The 21,513-nt window shown below is 35.2% G+C and overlaps 1 protein-coding gene across 5 annotated transcripts in view; it reads right to left on the bottom strand.

Moving 5' to 3' along the window:
- Pde4d (phosphodiesterase 4D) overlaps window positions 1-21,513 on the bottom strand; it is a 1,049,725-nt gene that overhangs the window by 72,774 nt on the left and 955,438 nt on the right. The window lies entirely within an intron of this gene.

Raw genomic sequence — 21,513 nt, 5'->3', positions numbered from 1 at the left:
CCAAATTCTCCTTGTCTTAAAGAAGAAAAACATTGTCTTCATTGCTAGGTGGTTCTCCTTCTCCAAAACCCCCTTTCTCACTCATTTATACATTTGAACATACAGAAGTTTAAAATTTTCTTTTTACTTAGATACTCAATCTTTTGAGTATACAGCTCTTGTTAAGTCTTTTAAAAAACTGAAGAGCTGGAGGGTCTGGTGTTTTTTTTTTTTTTTTTCCTTGCTGTTGTTTGTTTTGTGGTCTTGTCAGTGCTGGGGATTGAACCCAGGGCATTGTGCACAGCAGGCAGGTGCCGTACCACTGAGTCACATCCCCAGCTCTCAGAGGAGCTTTTCAAACCTATCACTTTCCATGCTTTGCCATCTAAAGTCACTGTTCTCTCCCCCTACAAATATGATAGCTTTCAGGCTAAATTCTGATGGATTCAAGTCATGCCTGAAAGGTTTATTGAATGACATATTGTGGTCATATTACCAGAGCACAAATATTTCTCAAGGTACAATTTTTTTAAAGCAAAACGGTTTATGTGCAAGCTCTCTGAGGTTATAGAACATGGCTATCTTATTTATTGCCAAATCCCTAGCTCCTCAAAGAGTGCTTCTCCATATAAATCTGTCCACTGGATAAATGAAGAGTTTACCTAGAGTAGTAAACTTGTTATTTGTATATACTTGACATGATCTCTGTGTGGACAATGTCAATGAGTCAGCCAGGGAGGTGACTTTACAGGACTGTGTCTCCACATTGTCTACTGCAGTTATCAGGGACACACTCAACTTTTACAAATTGTTCCAACATTATACCTTCCTCCTACAAAGAATCTTTCTGCCCTTTATGAATCCCTGAAGCACTGGCTGTCTCATTTGGATTCCCCAATGCACAGAAAGATGGTTACATATACTCGGGTGGAGAAGAGTGTCATGCTCAAGCTCCCTTACGCAGAAAAAAAATGGCAACTGTCATTAATGCAAGCTGTCAAATTTAGTGACATAGATTATGAAACATAAATCTCAATCCTATTTGTTCATAACAGTGAAAATCTGTATATTTGTTATCTAAGATATAACAAATCTATATAACAAAGTTTTAAGTATTGGGGAGAGGGGCTCCACTATCTGCTCTAGGAAGGGGATGGCTGTTACCTCATATCAGAATCATTACCCACTGGACTGTTGCATTCTCTAAGACCCAGTTCAGCATCACCAGTGTCCCCTCTACTTCTCTCCTGCATACTGTTGATGGCATTGTCTAAGCAGAAACTATTGCAGTCTTTAAAACTGGAATTATATTATCACAAGAAGAAAAACAAGATACAAAACACAAAGAGACAAATAAATGTGGCATCCTAATAAATGCTAGCTAACTATAATGCCAGAGATAAGTGTATCATTAAAGAGATAAATTTATTAAGGGGAATCTAAAAGTCTAAATATGGCTATGAAATATCACTTGGCAAACCATTCAGGCATGACATAGATTCCTAAAACCAGAATTTAGTTATTTCCCATATATTGGTATACCATGTACCTTTGCCAAATTTAAAATACTAGCAATATGACTCCCCCCACCCCCGCTAGACATTTGAGATGTTCCTCAACTAATAGTTGACCTGTTCCTTCCATGATTCAAGGTCTGTGTTAAAGCTTGAGGTAAAATGTTATAAATAATTCATGCTATAAAATTCAAAGACAATCAAATGTTTGAGACTATACTAGAGTTACATAGGAAAGCATCCTCCTTCTTGGGAGGTATACACTAAAGAGTTTGGGGATAGAAGGCCACGATATGCGTAATTTTCACTCAGGTACATCAGAAAAAATATAATGTATGTATATGTCTATGTGCATGTATACATGTGAGTGTGTGAGTGTGTGTATGGGTGCCAAAAGAGAAAGAGGCAGAAAGTTGACATTGGGTGATTCTGGGTGAGGAATGTGTATGTGTTTTTCACACTATTCATGAAGTTTTCTAGTATATATTAAAGTATTTCCAAGTGAAATGTTTTTTTAATAAAAAGGCAATCAGAACATGACAACATATGGAAAAGATTGGAGAATTCTTTTCCACCCCCCCGCCCTGCCTCCATGGACACATGCTACTTGCACACATAGGCTCACATGAGTGACACTTTTTGCCTATATGATGCACAGTTCCTGAGTAGGAAATTTAGTCTTCTAATCAAGCAATCAAGTCTTCTAATCATGCAATCAAGCCCGAAGTAATTCCAAAAGACTTTTTAGGCAATGATTTGATTTTTAAGACAACAATTTTGAAGAGTTAATATAATGTCATCCTTTATAAACAAGACTGACCTTTTGTCCTTTCAGAATTGGTTGAAACCGGCCCTCAGAGTACAACTACCTGTGAACACATCCTTGAAAAAGACAGCCAGGCACATTGCCCAAACCACAGGCTATTGAAAACTTGGCCAAAAGTGACTACTCTGGACGGTTGACCTCCAAAGTGCTGATGAATACAATGAACTGTGGAGGATGTATGATTTGTTTTGAACACATTTACTATGATTGATGGTCCGGATTTGGCAAGTTAGTTCATTCCCAGTGGAGAGGAAGGTTTCACTGCCTTGCCTCTTTCAACATTCTTGTTGAGACAGGTTTCACTCTTATTGGCCAATGTACTCAGAAATCACTTACATTTGCAGCATAATGAATTCATTAGCTACACTGGATCAATGCTGTGCATAAGATTCCTGAGTCAACATAAGCTCTTAATTGAATTTCCTTATTATAATGCCTTTGGAAATTTTCCTTCAGGCTACTAAATTTCAAGGCATGAGTCTATGTGTCAACCGGTAATTATGCTAGTAACTTTTTGAGACCAGTCAGGGCCAGGGCCAGAGTCAGGTTAGGAAGTGATCTATTATGAATGGCAGGTTATAAAACATACATGTGATCAAAACACCCACAAATGGACTCAAACCATTCTACGCTTCCAGTTATTCTGACAGAGTATCAGCCTTCTGCGCAAGCCAATTTCAGTTACTGATTTTTTTTTTAAATTGTGAAATAAAAACTGAGATAATCAAGTTAATGTCAATAGTAATGATGTGGGGACTGAAAAAGAAGTTTAAAAAGAATGAGACTATGACAGTAGTGGTTCTTTAGTATGAAACGAAAATATTTATTTTTAAATTGGTGAATATGATGCAGAAATATAAAAAGAGCAGAGAGAAGACAGGAACCTAATTCTAAGGTAACGGTAAGGAAAAGGCTGCTTTTCTGACCTGGATTTTGGCCAGAATCCAAGTTTGATTGTTTTTGTTGCCATTTTTGCTGCTGTCATTAAATAAAGAAACATGATCAAAAATAAATATTTTTTCTTTTACTCAATAGGAAAAAAAGGAGGGAGAGATGGGGGTGGGGGACTAACTCTAGAAAAAGACAAGATCCAGATTTAAAATCCCAGAGAATATTTCTGATTCCTTCAAAATATCAGATTTTGTTAATATAACACATTGGAACTATTTTTAATTATATTTTATTTTTTAATGATTTGGTAGGCCAATTAGTGAAGACTACATTTTCATCCTTGCTACTCTCTCAGAGCAGTGTGGATTGCCATCTCATCGCAAAGTACTAACCAAGCCCTCACTGACCCACTTTGTACTAGGTCTCCCAAATAAAAGACAGCCCTCCAACTGGCATAGCTAAAGGGTACTTTGCTCTCAGGTCCTATAGGTTTCTCTTGTCCCCATAAAAAATAACAATAAACCAAATGGGAAAGAAATATCTAGCTACCAGTTATAAATCTATCAGCTGTGAATTTCCTGTATTCTGTACACAATGGTGATTTTAAAATTCAGATTGGGATTCTTTTTAACTAAATTTGTTAGTCTCTGACATGTCAATAAACTCTGCTTTGAGTGGTTAATCAAATAATTTTTTCAGAATGCATTGAGAATGTCAGTAACCTTGAATTAATATAGCCATTAGTGATCATCCCCTTTTTAAACTTCTTTCCTCCCAGTGCTAGGGATTGATTGAACTTAGGGTCTCTTGAATGCTAGGTAAGCACTCTACCACTGAGCCCTCTAACCTTATTTTTCTTTTTAGGCACTAGTTTTTTTTTTTTCTGTCCTTCCTATTTGGAAGTCAAATAGTCTGACTTCCAAGAATAAGAAGTACTTCAGTTGTAGAAATGTCCAAAAGGTATCCTACTTTCAAAACAAGAAATACATCAATCTAGCAATCTCACTTCTTGGTATATATCCAAAGAAACTGAAATCTGGATCTTGATGAGACATCTGTACTCTTATGTTCACTGGAGCATATTCACAGTAGCCAAGATATGGAGACATTCTAAATGTCCATCCACAGATGAATCGACAGGGAAGATACAGTATACACAATGGCATATTATTTAGCTTAAAAGAAAGGAAAATCCTATCACTTGCATTAATATGGACAGACATATTGTAGGACATTATGCTAAGTGAAGTAAGCCAGATACAGAAAGACAAATAGTACATGATCTTACTTCAATGTATAATATAAAATAGTCAATATCATAGAAGCAGAAAGTAGAATGGTGGATGTCAGGTCTAGGAAAAAGGGGTAATAGGGAGGTATTGTTCAAAGGATAGAAAGTTTTACTCTTGCAAGATAAGCTCTCGAGAGCTACTGTATAATATATAGCATGTGGTTAAAAACACTGATTTGAATCCTTCACAAACTGTCTAAGAAGGTAGATATTATGTTAACTACTTTTCCAATAAAAAGAAAACTCAAGAAAACCAAAATAAACCAAGAGAACAAGATGAAACTTTTGGAGGTAATGATGAATCTATGACATCGTGATCTTGGCTGCATAGGTATATACTTATCTCTAAACTTATAAAGTTGTATGCAATAAATATCTAAAGCATTTTATACCTCAACAAAGTATCTTAATTTTAAAATCAGAAAACAAATTTATTAAAGAAGAAAAAAGAAGATTCTACTCTTGCCTTACCCACTGGCTTCATGTCTACCAATGTCTAATTGTTGGATTTGAGGAGATTTGCTGCCTTCTATACATAGAACTGTCTTTTTTTTTTCTTGGCCACAAATGATAAATAAGATCTAAACCTGTTATATTTGTATTAAAAATGAAATATCATAAACTTTTCTTTGCATAATAAATATTTTAAATCTATAGTTTCTTTTGGAAAGATCAGAAATAATTGTCAAAAGACTACACACAATATTTTTCAAGGAGCACCAAGTACACTGAAAACCTAGAAGTCCTGTTCTTCTTTTTGACTCCTACTGTTTCAATCGCATATGGTATTTGGAAGCTATTGAGACATTTCAACATGATATCGTTCTTAGAATCTATGATTCAGGTCTCTTATAAGAAAGTTCATTCTATAATACTAAGTACATAGAATTTTAATGGTGGTTAGATTAAGTAAAGATGTCCCAATTTTTCCTATTTACTTTTCAGATTCTGTTTTAAAATGTATCTTATTCAAACTACTAGTGGAAAACCCACTAATTCATTAAATCATGTTCTATCTACTCAACCCTGAATAAGATTCTGGAAATGCAAAGAGGAATAAGATAAATCCTACCCTTAGAAAGTTTATTAACCTGGTAAGTGTGGTTGTGTAAGCCTGTGATTCCAGTAACTTGGGAGGCTGAGGTGGGAAGATCACAAGTTCAAGGCCAACCTCAGCAACCTTTAAGTCCCTGTTTCAAAATTTAAAAAAATATATAAATATATATATATATATATATATATATATATACACACACACACATATATATGTATATGTATATATAAAAATGTGTGTGTGTGTGTATGTGTGTGTGTGTGTGTGTGTGTGTGTGTATGGCTGAAGACATAGCTCAGTGGTAGAGCACCCCTGAGTTCAATACCTAGTACTCCCCAAAGAGAGGAGTGGTGGGTGAGAAAGAAGAGAAATTTATAGTATGATCCAGCTTAGTATGATCCAGAAGAGAGACAGGCTAATAAACTTAATAAACAATCCAATCCCAGTACCACTGTGATAAGGGCTCCAACAGCACATGCAGGAACACCTAGCTTGGTCTTGGAGGGGTTTCCTCAAGGAGGCAATTCTTGATAGGCTACAAAGGAGGAAGTCTGATGAGGCAGACAACAAAAATGGAGCGTGGACAGGAGTGGATCCTAGAGGATGGATCTAGACAGAGAACAACATAGGCAACTGCAAAGTCATGGGAGCACCGTACTTTTGGGAACCTGCCTATCATCTGTTACAGCAGAGAGTGCATGTGTGGAAGGAGATAAAGCCAGAAAGTTGAGCAGAAGATGATCCTGAGAGATTTTAGTGACCAGTAAAGGGAGTTGGTTAAGTCCTCATGTAGTGGATGAGTAGGAAAAGATTTTTAAGATACTTTTTCTTCTTCTTTCTCATTGCATGGAGAATAGAAGATACTAGATCTAAATGTTTGTGTTCTCAAATTCATTTGTTGAAACTTCATCACCAAGGTGATGGTGTTAGGAGGTGGGGGTCTTTGGAAGGTGCTTAGGTCGTAAGACCAGAATCCTTATAGATGGGATTAATATGCCCTTATAAAAGAGACTGGAGAGAGTTGCTTTGGCCTTTCCATCATGTAAGGACACATCTAGAGAGTACCATCTATGACCCAGGAAATAGGACCATGCCAGATAGTGATGCTGCCAATGCTTTGATCTTGAAAACCCAGGCTCCAGACCATGAGACATAAATTTTCCATTGTGCATACATCACTCACTTTATGGTATATTGTTGTAATAGCCTAAACCAACTAAGAAAACAAGAAAACATGCCTTTATGGACAAAAATTGAATGGTAGAAAATAGTTCAGTGTTTCTGAAGAGAGGAAAAGATGTATGATCAACACCCTGTTTCAATCAGGATCTTTTAATTTTTATGTAATCACATACCCTACACATTTCTAGTTTATGTAATGACAGTAAAATACTGCCTCGGTTTATGATACATTTTCTGGAGTCTGAATGTCACTGCAAAGATGAATAATTCAAACAGATTGGATTCATGTGGGTTTGCTATGAGACACACTTTTTTTTTCCACATAAGATTAGAGGAAAAATTGACTGCACCCAATTTCCTACCTTATTTGGGTTAGAAGTAAAGTTGGTGCCATTATCCTTTTTCCTATTCTTCGTATTTAAAATCTGATATGGAATTGTGCAGCTATGGGTAAAAACATGCAATGCCTTCTGCTACCTCTTATTGCTCATGCATTTTCATGTAAAAGCAGGTAGGGGAAACAGGACGTGGACTTTTCCTTAGCAAAACCACATTATTTCAGACTTTAAGAACTTTCAATCATGAAATACACATGTTGCTGTAGTTTGATTTTAAGTAGCATCCAGAGGATCCTGTTAAAGGCTTCTTCCCTAGAGCAGCACCATTGTTTTGTGGTGGAAACTTTTAAGATGTGGGGCTTGGTGGGAGGTTTTAGGTCACTGGGACATGCCCTCTGTTTTAGTCAGCTTTTGCAACGCTTTCACCAAAATACCCGACAAAAACAACTTAGAAGAGGGAAAGTTTATTTGAGGCTCATGGTTTCAGAGGTTTCAGTATATAAATGGCCAAATTCATTGCTTTGGGCCCAAGATGAGACAGCATATTATGGGGGAAGGGTGCCTTCTTGGCATTCAGGAAGTAGAGAAGGGAGAGAGGGTCTAACAGGAAAATGCATCCTTCCAGGGCACATTGACCTACCTCCTCCAGTCATGCCCCACCTGCCTATAGTTACTACCCAGTCAGTCCATTCAAACTTGGATGGACTAATTAGGTTAAAGCTCTCATAAGCTAATCATTTCACACATTCTCACATTAATAGGAGCTTTGGGGAACACCTCACATCAGAACCACAACACCCCAAGAAAGACTGTGAGACCTCAATCTATTTCTCTCTCTCTCTCTCTCTCTCTCTCTCTCTCTCTCTCTCTCACACCTCACATCAGAACCACAACACCCCAAGAAAGACTGTGAGACCTCAATCTATTTCTCTCTCTCTCTCTCTCTCTCTCTCTCTCTCTCTGTCTCTCTCTCTCTGTCTCTCTCTCTCTCTTCCTTGCCATGAGGTGAATGGCTTTTGCTTCCTTATAGGCTCCTCAATGTGATGTGTTGTCTCACCAGAGGCCCAAAAGCAATGGGGCCAACCAACCACAGACTGGAACTTCTAAAAACTGTGAGCCAAAATCAAACTTTTTTTCCTCATGAGTTGATTGTCCCAGATTTTTGTTATAGTAATAAAAAATGGATAACAGAAATATTTGTTAACTTACTCAATAAAAGATTTCATTATTACATGGTGTTTGTTGGCTCTTATGTGCTCGATTTTTAATAACTAAAAATCTATGAAAACCTCACAAGTTCCTCAAAATGAAGTTAAATCATAGAACCTAGAGTGACAAAACATAAACCACATTTGTCTTAAGGTTCAGAGCTTAAAAGTGGCACTTAAGATCTGATTCAAAAACTGCCTGAATACCTGTACAGCTGAGAATTATAAAGTTGTAGGAACTGTAAGAAAGTAAAAGTTCCCTCTAACTCATACTATTAGCATGGGGAGATTCCCATGTGGTGCAAATTTCATCTGATTTTACATGATTATTGATATTGGCAGTATATTTCACATAAGACTTTTTTTTGACCCAGATAATAGAGATGATCAAAGTTAAAAAAAAAATCATCATTTTGTGAGGAGCTAGATCTTTGCTAGGAATTCTGCTTCATTCATTGGCTCAGTCATTTGTTATTATTCACTCAAACATATAAATTTAGTAATTTCTGCGTGGCCAATGCTGTGACAGCTGTTGAATTCAATGATGAGCAAAGCATTACCCTCTGTATGCTCAAGAATTCTGCCCTGTGAAACATCAGGCAAGGAAGATCAACAGTAACTGAAAATTTAAATCTGGTTACTGTTATGTATAAAAACACAACCCCTCCAAAGAAGACAATTTATCTTCTATTAAGAAATGAAGACAACCCCATAAGGAAACTAAACATGTAAGCAAATAAAAAGCAAAATTATCAACAGCTGATGTGGTTCTCAAAAAAATAAAATAAAAGGTATTTGAAGGAGTGACTCCTGGATTTGGATTTCCAATCTGTGTGCTCTTGAGTCAGTTACTCAATTCATCTAAGACTGGGTTTTCTCCTGGGTTATCTGATGGAGCAAGAATGTGGTAAAGGCCAGGCAGCTCATTAGAGTTGCTCTGATTTTAATTTAAATATTTTTTAAGCCAAGGAAACTTCATACTAATCAGAACAATTTCAACTTTGGAAGATTAAGAAGGAGTTCATGTGTTAGGATAGCACAGAGAGAAGGAACAAAATATGCAAATTTTAGTAGCCAGAATGAGAATGCTTTCTTAGCAATGACAAATAGATCTGTGAAGCGAGACCAAATATCATCTAAGTAATCTTTCCATCTATCTCTCAACTAATAAATGCAGGAAACATTCAAAAATCTATTTAAATCATTTTGCTTCCTTATGCATCTCTATTCCCCATACCATGGAAATAAATCTCTACCTCTTTTAGAACAACTCAGTGTTAAGAAACCTGGTTCATTAGGATCAGCAGATTCTACAGCATTGAACTAAAACAGAACGAAATGTTCATAGCAATCAAGTTCCACCTGAGAGCTTGGATGCTCTAGTAGATTCAAAAGATGCAACTAAAGAACTAAACATTGGTGTAGGGGCATTTCAGTGGTCCTCCTAATAGCATCCTAAGCATTATTTTCTATCTGAATACAGCCTATCCCTTATTCACTTGTTGTACTTATGGACTCTGCTCCAAGACAGGAAGCTCATTTTATCCCACAGGAAGCCCTTGCCTTCTTCCCTGGGTGATTCCCCAAGCAATCATGAAAAGAGCAGTCATATGCCACACAGCTTGTACTTGCACAGAGCCTCTCTTTCATGGCACTAGGACTGACTCACACTTCCAGATGGCCTTCTTAGCTTTTCTCCATGCTTGATGCTAGTAACCTGATCTGGTGTGCTTGAGATAAAAAACTTTCTCCATTATGAGGGTGGGAGTTTCTAAAAATTAAAAATTTTATTGCTCTAATTTATGAATATAAAATGAGGTTTTTTTTGGTACTGGGGATTGAACTCAGGGGCACTTGACCACTGAGCCTCATTCCCACCCCTATTTTGTATTTTTATTTAGAGACAGGGTCTCACTGAGTTGCTTAGTGCTTCACTTTTGTTGAGGCTGGTTTTGAACTCAAGATCCTCCTACTTCAGCCTCCCGAGTTTCTGGGATTACAGACCTGCACCACCTTGCTGGCAGGTCTGTTTTTATTATAGATTCTTTGAACAATGAAGATAAAAAATAGAGAGAATCCATCATTTTGTTATCCATATTTCTACCATTCAGAGGTAAATACTGAAAATTTCTAGTCTTTACTTTTTTTTTTTTAAGTTGTAGATGGACACAATACCTTTATTTTATTTATTTATTTTTATGGGGTGCTGAGGATTGAACCCAGTGCCTCACACATGCTAGGCAAGTGCTCTACCACTGAGCTACAACTACAGCCTCTTATTTGTGTTTTTAATGTGGTGCTGAGGATTAAATCCAGTTCCTCACATGTGCTACCACTGAGCCACAATTCCAGCCCCTTGTCTTTTTGTCTTAAGTAGATCCCTAAGAGAGATTTGCCAAAGGGGAAGCAGCAGGTGAAAGGGAATAAACAGTTTTAAGTCTCTTCATGTGAAACTGTCGAATTGTTGGAGAAATGTAATACCAATTTCCACTTTTAGAAGCAGTGTTTGAGAGTGATGTTATATGATATTCTCACTGATGCTTATTGGACAATGCTATATGTAAGAAATTGTTCCTGCAATAATTATTGTTTAATTTGAGCTCCTTATTATAAATAAGAGTGATCAATTTTTAAGTTAAAATTTTATTTTTAACAAAATTTAAACAAAGTTTAAGGAATTATTCAATTCAGTATTGTAAAGATAAAGAAAATAAGAAATCTTTTGAACTGTCACTCCTATCCCAATGTATGAACACGTCTTCTGCTCCCCAAAGGTAACTACCTTCCAACTGTCAGCTGTTTTTATTATAGATTCTTTGCTATATTCCAATATGTCTTTAAATGACACACCTTCATTGCTATGTCTTAATATGTCAGTTTTAGGCATTGATTTTTGATATTTCATGGTGGAAGATGAGGATTTAGCTCCTTATCCATTCATACTTTTCATCCCTCACCTTTCCAACATATATTGTGATTTTAGTTTAATGGGTAGTTATTGTTTATACTTTAGTAGAACAAAGGGAAACCTATAAGCAGTTTATATACCATACTCTGATTGTTTTTTTTCTGCACAAGTTTTTGCTTTTCTTATTGAAAATTCTTGCCCCTTTTTTTCTTTATGTGTTTACACATTTAACAGAAATTGGATTCCAAATAATCCCTGCTGCAAAAATCTAAGTATGGTTCGAAAACCTTAAGAATTTTATCAACTTCATCTTCTTGAAGTACTCTCTCAAGAAACCTCTGTAATCTGAATCTCTAGTTGTTGTCAGGGGTCACTTTGAGATATTCCTTCATCATTATCCTGAAGATGTCTTCACTCTCTTATTTGGATGAGCATGTTTTCTAGCAGCTTCCTGGGTAAGTATGCACCACAGGCAAGGCACTGTTCCATGCTCACTTCTGATCAGCGGTTTAGTTGAGTATAGAATTCTTGGTTGAGAATCATGTTCCTTCAAAATTCAAAAGGCACTGTTCCATTTGCTCCTAGGTTTTAGTAAGAGTCTTGCGAAGACTCGTGCCCTTTTGATTTTTGATCCTTTCTCTATGGCCTTATTTGTTATTGCCACTTATGCTCAAAAATATAAATTTTATGAATTTTAGAAGGTAGAGGAGTTAAAATAATATGCTAATTGCTCTAGCTTTAATCAGGATCTCAATTTTTTTTTTTTAACATTCTAACTTGTTACATGCATCTTCTTTTGTGAATTGCCTGAATGTGTCTCTACTGGTTTATTATTGAAGCCTTAGTGTTTTTTTTTTCTTATTTGCATAAGGTCTTTTTATTTTGTTTAGGGTACTAACTGTCGACTGCAACATCTTTTAGGATGACTTATTTCAACCAGTGCTAAGTTTTCTGTGGTTTTTATCACATATGCAGGTCATGAACTACTCAGATGGAACAGATATAAAGAAATTCTGATTATTTCAACAAAATACATATATTTAAAAATAATATAAAAAACAGTCTTCAACCATGAGGCTTTGAACTTGTAGCAGAAAATATTGACCTTTAACTATATTGATTATATACACAGTTGTTGAAGAGTTGACAGGTGTAAAGAACCCTATCCTTGAGAATGCAAATATGAGGGGACTGAGTCTCTTTCTTACTAGAGTTTTAGGAGTAAAAAGATCAACAACTAGTTATAAAACAATAAGAACTGATTCAGATCAGAAACACCAAGCTGAGGACATTGCTAGACCTGCTGAATTAGGGGAGGCTTCAAAGTGAAAAGTGAGTCTTGAAATAGGAATGGCAGTTTTGTCAGCATGGAAAGGTGACAAAAATATTCCATCCTGTATAAAAGAGAATGTGCTAATGCTGCAGACATTAGAAATGTGTCTTTAGGGAATGGTGAGAAGTCTCTGGGGGTTGCAGAAGGTATAGAACATAAACAGGGAAATCGCTGAAAATGGGGAGCAGAGGTAAGTGCAATTCAAATTGTGGAAATGTATCTAAGCGTTGCAAGTTGTAAAGATGCTGTTGTTGTCAACCTGGGAGTTGTTCAGGTGTGAGATGTCAGTGCTTCAAGGAAATCCTGGCCCATCCTGGTGACAGGATGAACCATGATTACTGCTTCCACCAATTCCATGGCATTTCTCCTGCCAGAGGATGGTTTAAGCATATGATGAATTTCTTCCAAGTAAAGATCTGAGAAGGAAATCTGTTAGAGAGCTTCTGGGAAAGGTTTTGTATTTCTTACAAAAGGAGAAAAAAAAGTTGTGTGAATATATAGTGCTTTGAGCTGTTGCAACAATAAGGTGAAAAAACCAAGATTGAGAACTGAAGTGCTTAGGCTGAGTGAGTTCAAAGAAGTAAAGAACCTGGACTCTTGAAGCATGTTCGCACCTCTGGACTCATTCCATCACTAAGCTTCTTGTTATGCGATGCAGTAAATGTCTTATTTAAGATATTTTCAATGGAATCTTTAGTCCTTTGCTGCCTAATCGTATGTCCTGATTCAACATCCTGGCACATTCTTTAACAAATAATTCAAAGAACACTTGTTAACAAATTCATAGATGATTAATTTTTCAAGGAAACTTCATCTTTTCAAAAATTCTGGAAAGATGATAACACACTATGTATTTTTATGCATATTACTACATCTACCTGTAACATGAACTACCTTCTAGTGGAAATAAAGAGCAGTAACTTGTGAAGAACTCTAGAAGAGAAAACATTAATAGCTATGAAACAGAGAATAAAGTGAGTTATGAAATATGGGAAGGAGAGAATATAAAATGTAAAAAGAAACCCAAAGTCATAGAAGATTAAACGTGAAAGGATTTTAGAAAGAGAGTCTATTCTAACCTTAATTTTACGTATTGGAAGTCAGTCCTAGAGAAGTTACAAGTTGTGCAAGGTCCCTCTATTAGTGATGGAACCAGGACTTGCACAGAATGTTCTGAATTCCTTCAGAGCATTTTTATTACATCATGCATTTTTTTTTATTTCTTACTAAAAATGCCAATTATTTCCCTAAGAGTGAGTATAATAAGAGCTGATCAGAAAACTTGGAAGACACAGACTTCAGTTCTAACCTGATGCTAACAACTCTTCAAAGTTCTTTGTGGAGAAGAAGTCTGAGGGTTACAGAAAGAAGCACAATTTCTTAATTACATCTACCAGGGACATTATGGAAGATAATCCATATAATTGTTTTTCATGAGTGGGAACCAACTAATGAGGAATGAGAAGTATAAAATGAAATGAAAATAATATACCATATGTAATTTATGAATGGCCTTATTTTTGCTTAGTTTATATTATAAGAATTATTCTTTAAAAAGTCATTCAATTTTGGAGTGATATAGCTGAAACCTCTCTCCTTTCTCAACTCTGATTTTTTTTGTTTAAATGAACACTTTTGGATGACAGATATGCTTCCTATTCAGTATTCAGGCTATGCAAAACTATTTAACTATTTTTAAGCATGAAATTCATTATTTAAATGCTTTCAAATAATAGGTTTGAACATTTGTTGCAAAGAAGACTCGACTTGTGAAATTTTGCTCATTTTCTTACTCAAGTAAACAGACATTCATGAATATACTGCATTTCCTTTAAATAAAAGAAATCACAGATTTTCCTTCAAACATGCACTTATTTTGAATAACCCAAATAAAAGGAAAAGACTGTCTATATATGGAATTATCTCAATGAGGCCATTTTCTTTTCCATTTTTCTATTTCTTGAAGTCCTCAAAGTCATTGCAGATACTTCTAGAAAGCACTTCTTAAGAATTGTGCCTTACTTTGGAGCATTAAGAATTCTTGGAATAAACCAGAAAAAAGACCAATGAGACAAAAGAATACTATAGTTTCCTTAATCTAACAGAATCCTCTGGCTCACTTTGGCAATCAGTATAAACAATAGTGGCCATATCACATCAGTTATACACAATTTATACAATATATACTTTATATTGATATTTAAAAAGAAAAACAACACAATTTTTAGCTATAAGGGGAGTCTCTTGGCAAATAAAAGAAAAACTTATTTCCATTAGTGGAACACTAGAGCTTAAACCTAGAGAACAAGTACCCAAGAAATCTAATAAGGAAAGTCTGGATGTACATCATGGATAAGCAACTAGGTTTGAGAATATTGCAGTGTAATCACAGAAAATACCAGATGGACTATTTGCAGTTTTCAATGACAATAAGAAAAAGAAAATAATGAGCTAACTCCATCAACAATGAAAGTATGGAATCTAAAGAGCCCCCGGTTGCCAGAGTGATACACCTTTGTGAGCCTATTTATATACAGTAAGTTTAGTAAGTTTGGTAAATATCATTGTTACTCTCAAGTTGAAACAACTGTTCTTAGCCAAGAGCAAAGAATTGTTATTAAGCATATGGTATTACTTTTTTTGCTGATTTATGTTCATAAAATTCAATCAATGCCTTGCCTTAAAAATGTCAAACAATCTAGATTTCAGGATAATACATACCAACTAATCTGTTCTGCCTATCTCAACCCTATCACTTCCAATTATGAAAGTTCAAGCAAAATGGTATAAGTGACCCAAATAAAAGTATAATTATTTCTTTTTAGTTAAATGGTCTAATTTATAATTCATCATTCAAGCATCTTACAAAAGATACTGTAATTGAAAGTAGTAATATGTCCCAAACTAATTGCCACCTATATGAAAACATTTGATTACCAGAATGTAAATAAATTGGCTTACAGTATGGTATTAAGAGCTAGGATTTCAAATACATAAAAACCTGTGTTCAAATCCTCGCTCTGACACTATGAGCTGTATGATATTGTTCAAATTCTTTAAACTCTCTGATCTCATGAGTCTTATCTATAAAGTTGTCATAGCTTTTATAAACCTCTTTTGAAGAATAAAAAGTCATCTTACATATTAAACTCTTTGGATCATGTCTGCATAGATTAAATCTTTATCAAAATTACAGCTAATGTTTTCTCAGTTACTGGACAACTGGAGTTCTAAATAAATTAAGGAGCTCCTAAATTTTCTACGAAAAATTTTCCTCTCATTTTTCACTTATTTGTTTTGAAATGTAAAACAGATTTGCAGGCAGCTGGCATTGTTATACTTGTGTACATCCACAGGACTGACGGTGGATTTCCAGGATTTGGAAAGAATTCCCAATATTTCCTTCTCCCATATCTAAGGTGATATCACCATGAACATCAGTTCAGTTAGCTGCTTTGGGAAACTGCTGCAGGGATGGGACAGGTGATTCAGAATAAAACTGGTCATGCACTTTTCCTGTTCACCATCAGAACCTGCCTCCTCCCTCCACCACCCCAGGACAACAGTCTTCCAGCTGTAGATCAAAGGAGTTGTTCTTTTCTGTACAAGGGCAACAAAGACTAAAAAACATCTCGGTAGTGTGGAGTGTGAACTTTTACTAAAACTTCTTCTGAGAACCCCTGGATTCTTAAAACACTGTCTCTAAGTGAGCATCAGAAAATTTTGGGAAAGTTAATGAATGTTTTGTACTTCAGAAACAATTAATTCTAGTCCCTTCAATGTTGTAATTCCTTATGTTCATCTCTCTGTTACTGCTTTCCCCCATCTTTACAACTAATTCACTGACTTAAAAAAACAATGCAATATAAAGGCAAGCATATATTACAATGTTCAGTAAAATATCGTTTCAATATTAAAAAAAGTTCATCACTAGGAAAGCAGTTAAATCAGAAACTGAATATAAATATTGTGCTGCATTTTAAGAAGACTGCATAAGATGTATAGTAATGAAGCAAAATAATCTCCAAAGCATATTAAATACAAAAGTCAGTTGCAGAATAACATCTGTAGAATATCACTTTTGATTAAAAATAACCCATGATTATAAATGTTCATATATAAGTATATTCAGTTTCAAATTCCAGAAAAAAAAATATTTCTATAGTTTGAATGTGTGTCTCCTCAAAAACTAGTGTTAAAATCTATTTGCCCTTTTAACAGGGTTACAGTATTAGGAAGTGGGACCCCCAAAAGGGCATTAGGCCATGAGAGTTCTGCATTATTGCTAGAGTGGATTTTAAAGGACTGAGTTCGGTCTGTCTGTCTGTCCGGCTGGCTCCCTCTCTCTACCTCCCTTCCTTCCTCCTTCCTTGACTTTTGCCATGTGCTAACAAAGCAAGAAGGTCCTCTCACTAGATGCCAGTACCTTGCCATTGAACTTTCTAGTCTCCAGAACTATAAGCAAATAAATTTCTATTCACTGTAAATTACCCAGTCTCAAGTACAGGTTGAACATCCCTCCTCTGAGACACTTAATGCCAGAAGTGTTTCTGATTTCAGAGTTTCTCAGGTTTTGAAATATTTGCATAGACTTTACCACTTGAAATACAAAATGCTCTAAAATCCCAAAATATTTTGCAATTTCAGAATTCAGAACATTTCAACCTCAGACTTTTGGGTTAGGATGTCCTGTTATACCAGCACAAAATGGACTAGTATAAACCAAAGGTAGTATATATTGCTAAGTGAATATTTCAAGAAAGATAGCAAGACCAAAGAAGCATGGAACATAGGACTATCTTTCATATATATCTCAAAGACTCTGCCAAAATCTACTAGAACTAATAAATAAATTCAACAAGTTTGTAGGATATGAATGCAACGTTTAAAATTCTCTAATGTTGTTATCTGCCAACAATTAAATCTGTATCTGAATAAAGAAATCAAGAAAGCAATCTCATTTATAATAGACATCAAAAACACATAAAAGTAGTGCTGGGGTTGTGGCTCAGTGGTAGAGCACTTGCCCAGCATGTGTGAGGCACTGAGTTTGAACCTCAGCATCACATATAAGAAAATAAAATAAAGATATTGTGTCCATCTGCAACTAAAAATATTTTAAAAACCATAAGAATAAATTTAGCCAAAGATGTAAAAGATCTGTACACAAAACTATAAAACAATGATAAAATAAATGGAAAAAGATATTTCACATTAATTGTTTGGAGGAACCAATATTGTTAAAAAGTCCATACCAGAAAAAAAAATCTACAGATTCATTGCAATCCCTATCAAATATCAATGGTATTCTTCACAACACAAAGAAAACAATCCAGAAATTTTTATGAAAACACAACACACTCACACACACACACATACACACACACACACACACACACACACACACACACACTAGCCAAAGCAATCTTATGTAAAAAAAGAAAGCAGGCATTGCACTGCCCCACTTCAAAATACGCTACAAAGGGCAGGGTGCAGAGATGCATGCCTGTAACCCCAGCCAAATGATCTTTGACATGGGAAGAAGGCAGTATCTTCAATAAATGGTGCTGGGAAGACTGAACCTCTATATACAAAAGAATGAAACTAGACCTGTCTCTCACTAGCTACAAAAAAATCAACTCAAACTTGATTAAAGACTTAAGTGGAAAACCTGAAACTACTAGAACACACAGGTAAACTGCTTCAGGAAGTCAGAAGGTGAGGAGTTTTTTTTTTTTTTTTTTTTCCAAAAACTCAAAGCGAAGGCAACAAAAGCAAAAACTGACAAAAGGATTATATAAAACTAAAAAACATCTTTATAGCAAAGGAAATAAATCAATAAAAATATGAGTTAAAGAACTGGAGAAAATATTTGTAAACTCTATTCTGACGAGGGAGTGATATAAAAGAATATATAAAACCTCAGAGTTCATAACCCCGCCCCTCAAAAAATCAAAACCAACTTGATTAAAAAAAAAGAGTAGTATAGTGTTTGTATTTTATATATTCCTGGGAAGGTAAGGGGAAGTACTAGAGACTGAGTTAGAGCAAATTATATTCAATGCTTTTATAATTATGTCAGAAAGAATCCTAATGTTATGTATAACTAATATGAACCAACAAAAAATGAAAAAAAAAAAAGAATTTTTGGATGTGATGGATATGTTTTACACTTTGTTTGTGGTGGTGATATCATGTGTGTATGCATAAATCCAAACTCATCAAATGTATGAATTAAATATATGCATTTTGTATATCAATTATAGCCCAATAAAGCTTAAAAATGTGGAAGAATGTATATTCCTAGGCAAATTATGCTTAGCATTTCAAAGCTATGGCCATGACTCAATTTTCTTGTAAGTAACTAAAATTTGGGAAAAAAAGGCAAATTTGTTTATTATAAAATTCAAAATCATTAATGGTAATGACTTTTACAGCCTTCCTACTCAAAAGTTGTTTGTCTTTTCATATTTAATGACTCAGTACAGGATTTTGAGGAGAACTTAACAATTTTAATTAAAACCATACACTGAAAAAAATAAATGGGCATAGACCAAAACAGACATTTCTCAAAATAAGAAATACAAATGGTCAATAGGCATATGAAAAGAGGCTCCACATCATTAATCACCAGAAAAAATACAATTCAGAATCACAGTGAGTTATTACCTCACTTTAGTTAGAATGGCTATTACTGAAAAGACAAAAGGTAAGTGATAACAAGGATGTGGAGAAAAGGGAACTCTTACATATTGTTGGTGGGAATGTAAACTAGTACAATCATTATGGAAAACACTATAGAGGTTCCTCAAAATATTAAAAATAGAACTATCAAATGATCCAGCTATATACCACTCCTGAGTATATATCCAAAGGAAATGAACTCAGTATATCAAAGAGACATCAGCACTCCATGGTCATTGTAGCACTACTCACAATAGTCAAGAAATGGAAACAACCTCAGTATTTATCAGTTGATGACCAGATAAATAAAATGTGGTACATCTAGTACATAATGGAATATAATACAGCCATAAGAAAGAAAGAAGTTGTATAATTTTTCACATGGATGGACATGGAAGCTACTATGCCAAGTGCAATAAGCCAGGCACAGAAAGTCAAATACTTCGTGATCTCACATGTGAAATCTAATGAAGTTGATCTAAAGAAATTGAAAGTAGAATAGAGACTGGGTTGAATTGGGTGAAGAACAATGGGGGAAGGCTGATTATTGAGTAATGTTATAGTTAGACTAGAGAAATAAGTTTTGATGTTGTATGGTACTGTATGGTGACTAAGATAATGATAATATATGGTATACTTCAAAAAAGAAGAAAAGATTTTGAATGTTTTCATCATAAAGAAATGATAAATATTTGAGGAGATGGGCACACTTGTCCTGACTTAAACATTACACAATGTGTACATGTATCAAAACATTACTCAGTGTCCCATAAATCTGTATGATTTTTATATGTCAATTGAAAGAAAGAAGCAAAGGAAAGGAGAAAGAAAGAAAGAAAGAAAGAAAGAGAAAGAAAGACAGGCTGATATAGCATGAAGTACTTTCCTATATTCTTAATTATTTAAGTATTTTATGTCATGGATATATTTATTTGTTAGGTTAAAAACTCATGCATCTAAAGAAATTCTTGTGGTAGTCATTTTTCCAATATATTTTTACATACATATAAACAGACTCAATTTTCAAAACATGACTGGGTCTCTTATTGACCTCTTACCAAAAGGTTTAAAATAGATGAAAAAAATTTTTTTTAATTCCTTCAAAGAAACAACACTAGAATCTATGGGCCAAAGTAAGCTGAGCTTAAAGCTCAGCTGAAGACAGGATGCATGGGACAGGGACACTGCAGCCATACACATGCATCTTTTCCGTATTCCCAGTCACATCTGTGGTCAGGGAGGCTAAAGATGGAGAACAGCACTGTCTCCAGTCGCTGACCTAATTCTAACACTTTACTCTGGTTCATTTCTTGTGTGACCTCAGAATGTGTCATTGTAAATTCCATAGTAAGACAGGAGCTCCTCCTTTTGGAGTGTGGATTCCATGTGTGAGTTCTGTGGGCCTCGGTTTCCTCATCTCTAAATGTATCTCTACAGACCTCTGAAAGCGTGATGCACTATAAAGCACAACAATCACAACAAATGGACCGCCATAGCGTGGTCTGCTCTCTGAGCTCTTCAGATCCTCAGACCTTTCTGTAAACCAACTGTACTCCTTTATTTGTGGAACTTTTTTTTTCAGTTCTCCAGAAAGTTCTCTGGATGGGGAAGGGACATCTCTCTACTGACAATCTCACATTGTTTCTTGCTGTTCACTACTCAAAGTTGAAAAAAAAAATATATAAAAACCTGTAGCAGCAAGTACTCAAATGAAAAATGTGGCTTTCTTCTTAGGAGAAGGCTGCAGGGCAAAACGAGAGGCCAAAAAGCTACCACCTGAGAGTGACAATACAGATGAGCCCTGGTTTTGATCTTCTTTGAAGTTTATTAAAAACAAACTTGAATCTGCACCAATCCTGACGGGAACAGATGGCATATTCACAAATGAGAAATGGCAAGCTTTCCTAAGATGCCTTTTAATCTTACAATATAGATCATGAATCATTATAATTCAACATCTGAACCATTAACGTGAAGAAGATTGCACATTAGCATATAATCTTATTGCAAATGTAACTAACTAGGTAGAAATCTTTAAAAATGAAAGCATGGCTCTCTATCAGGCACTGGGAAGGAGATTAGTGAGAATGGGCTTCATCAATCACAAGAAGTTTATTTGTTAAACACTTGTAATTGAATAGGGATACATTAAGTTCAAGTAACAATTAATATTCAAGTTTTGGATTATGGTGATTGAGAATTTATTGCCTATAGAATAATGAAGAAAGGGCATAAAGTCTACTGCCTTCAAGTAGAATTTACACTTTTAAATGAGGCCAAGTGCTATAGTGTCTGCCAAAGGCCC

The sequence above is a fragment of the Callospermophilus lateralis genome, chromosome 5, assembly GCF_048772815.1.
Source record: "Callospermophilus lateralis isolate mCalLat2 chromosome 5, mCalLat2.hap1, whole genome shotgun sequence".
NCBI lineage: Eukaryota > Metazoa > Chordata > Mammalia > Rodentia > Sciuridae > Callospermophilus > Callospermophilus lateralis.
The sequence above is the reverse complement of the archived record's forward strand: the minus strand, read 5'-3'. Positions and strand labels throughout refer to the sequence as shown.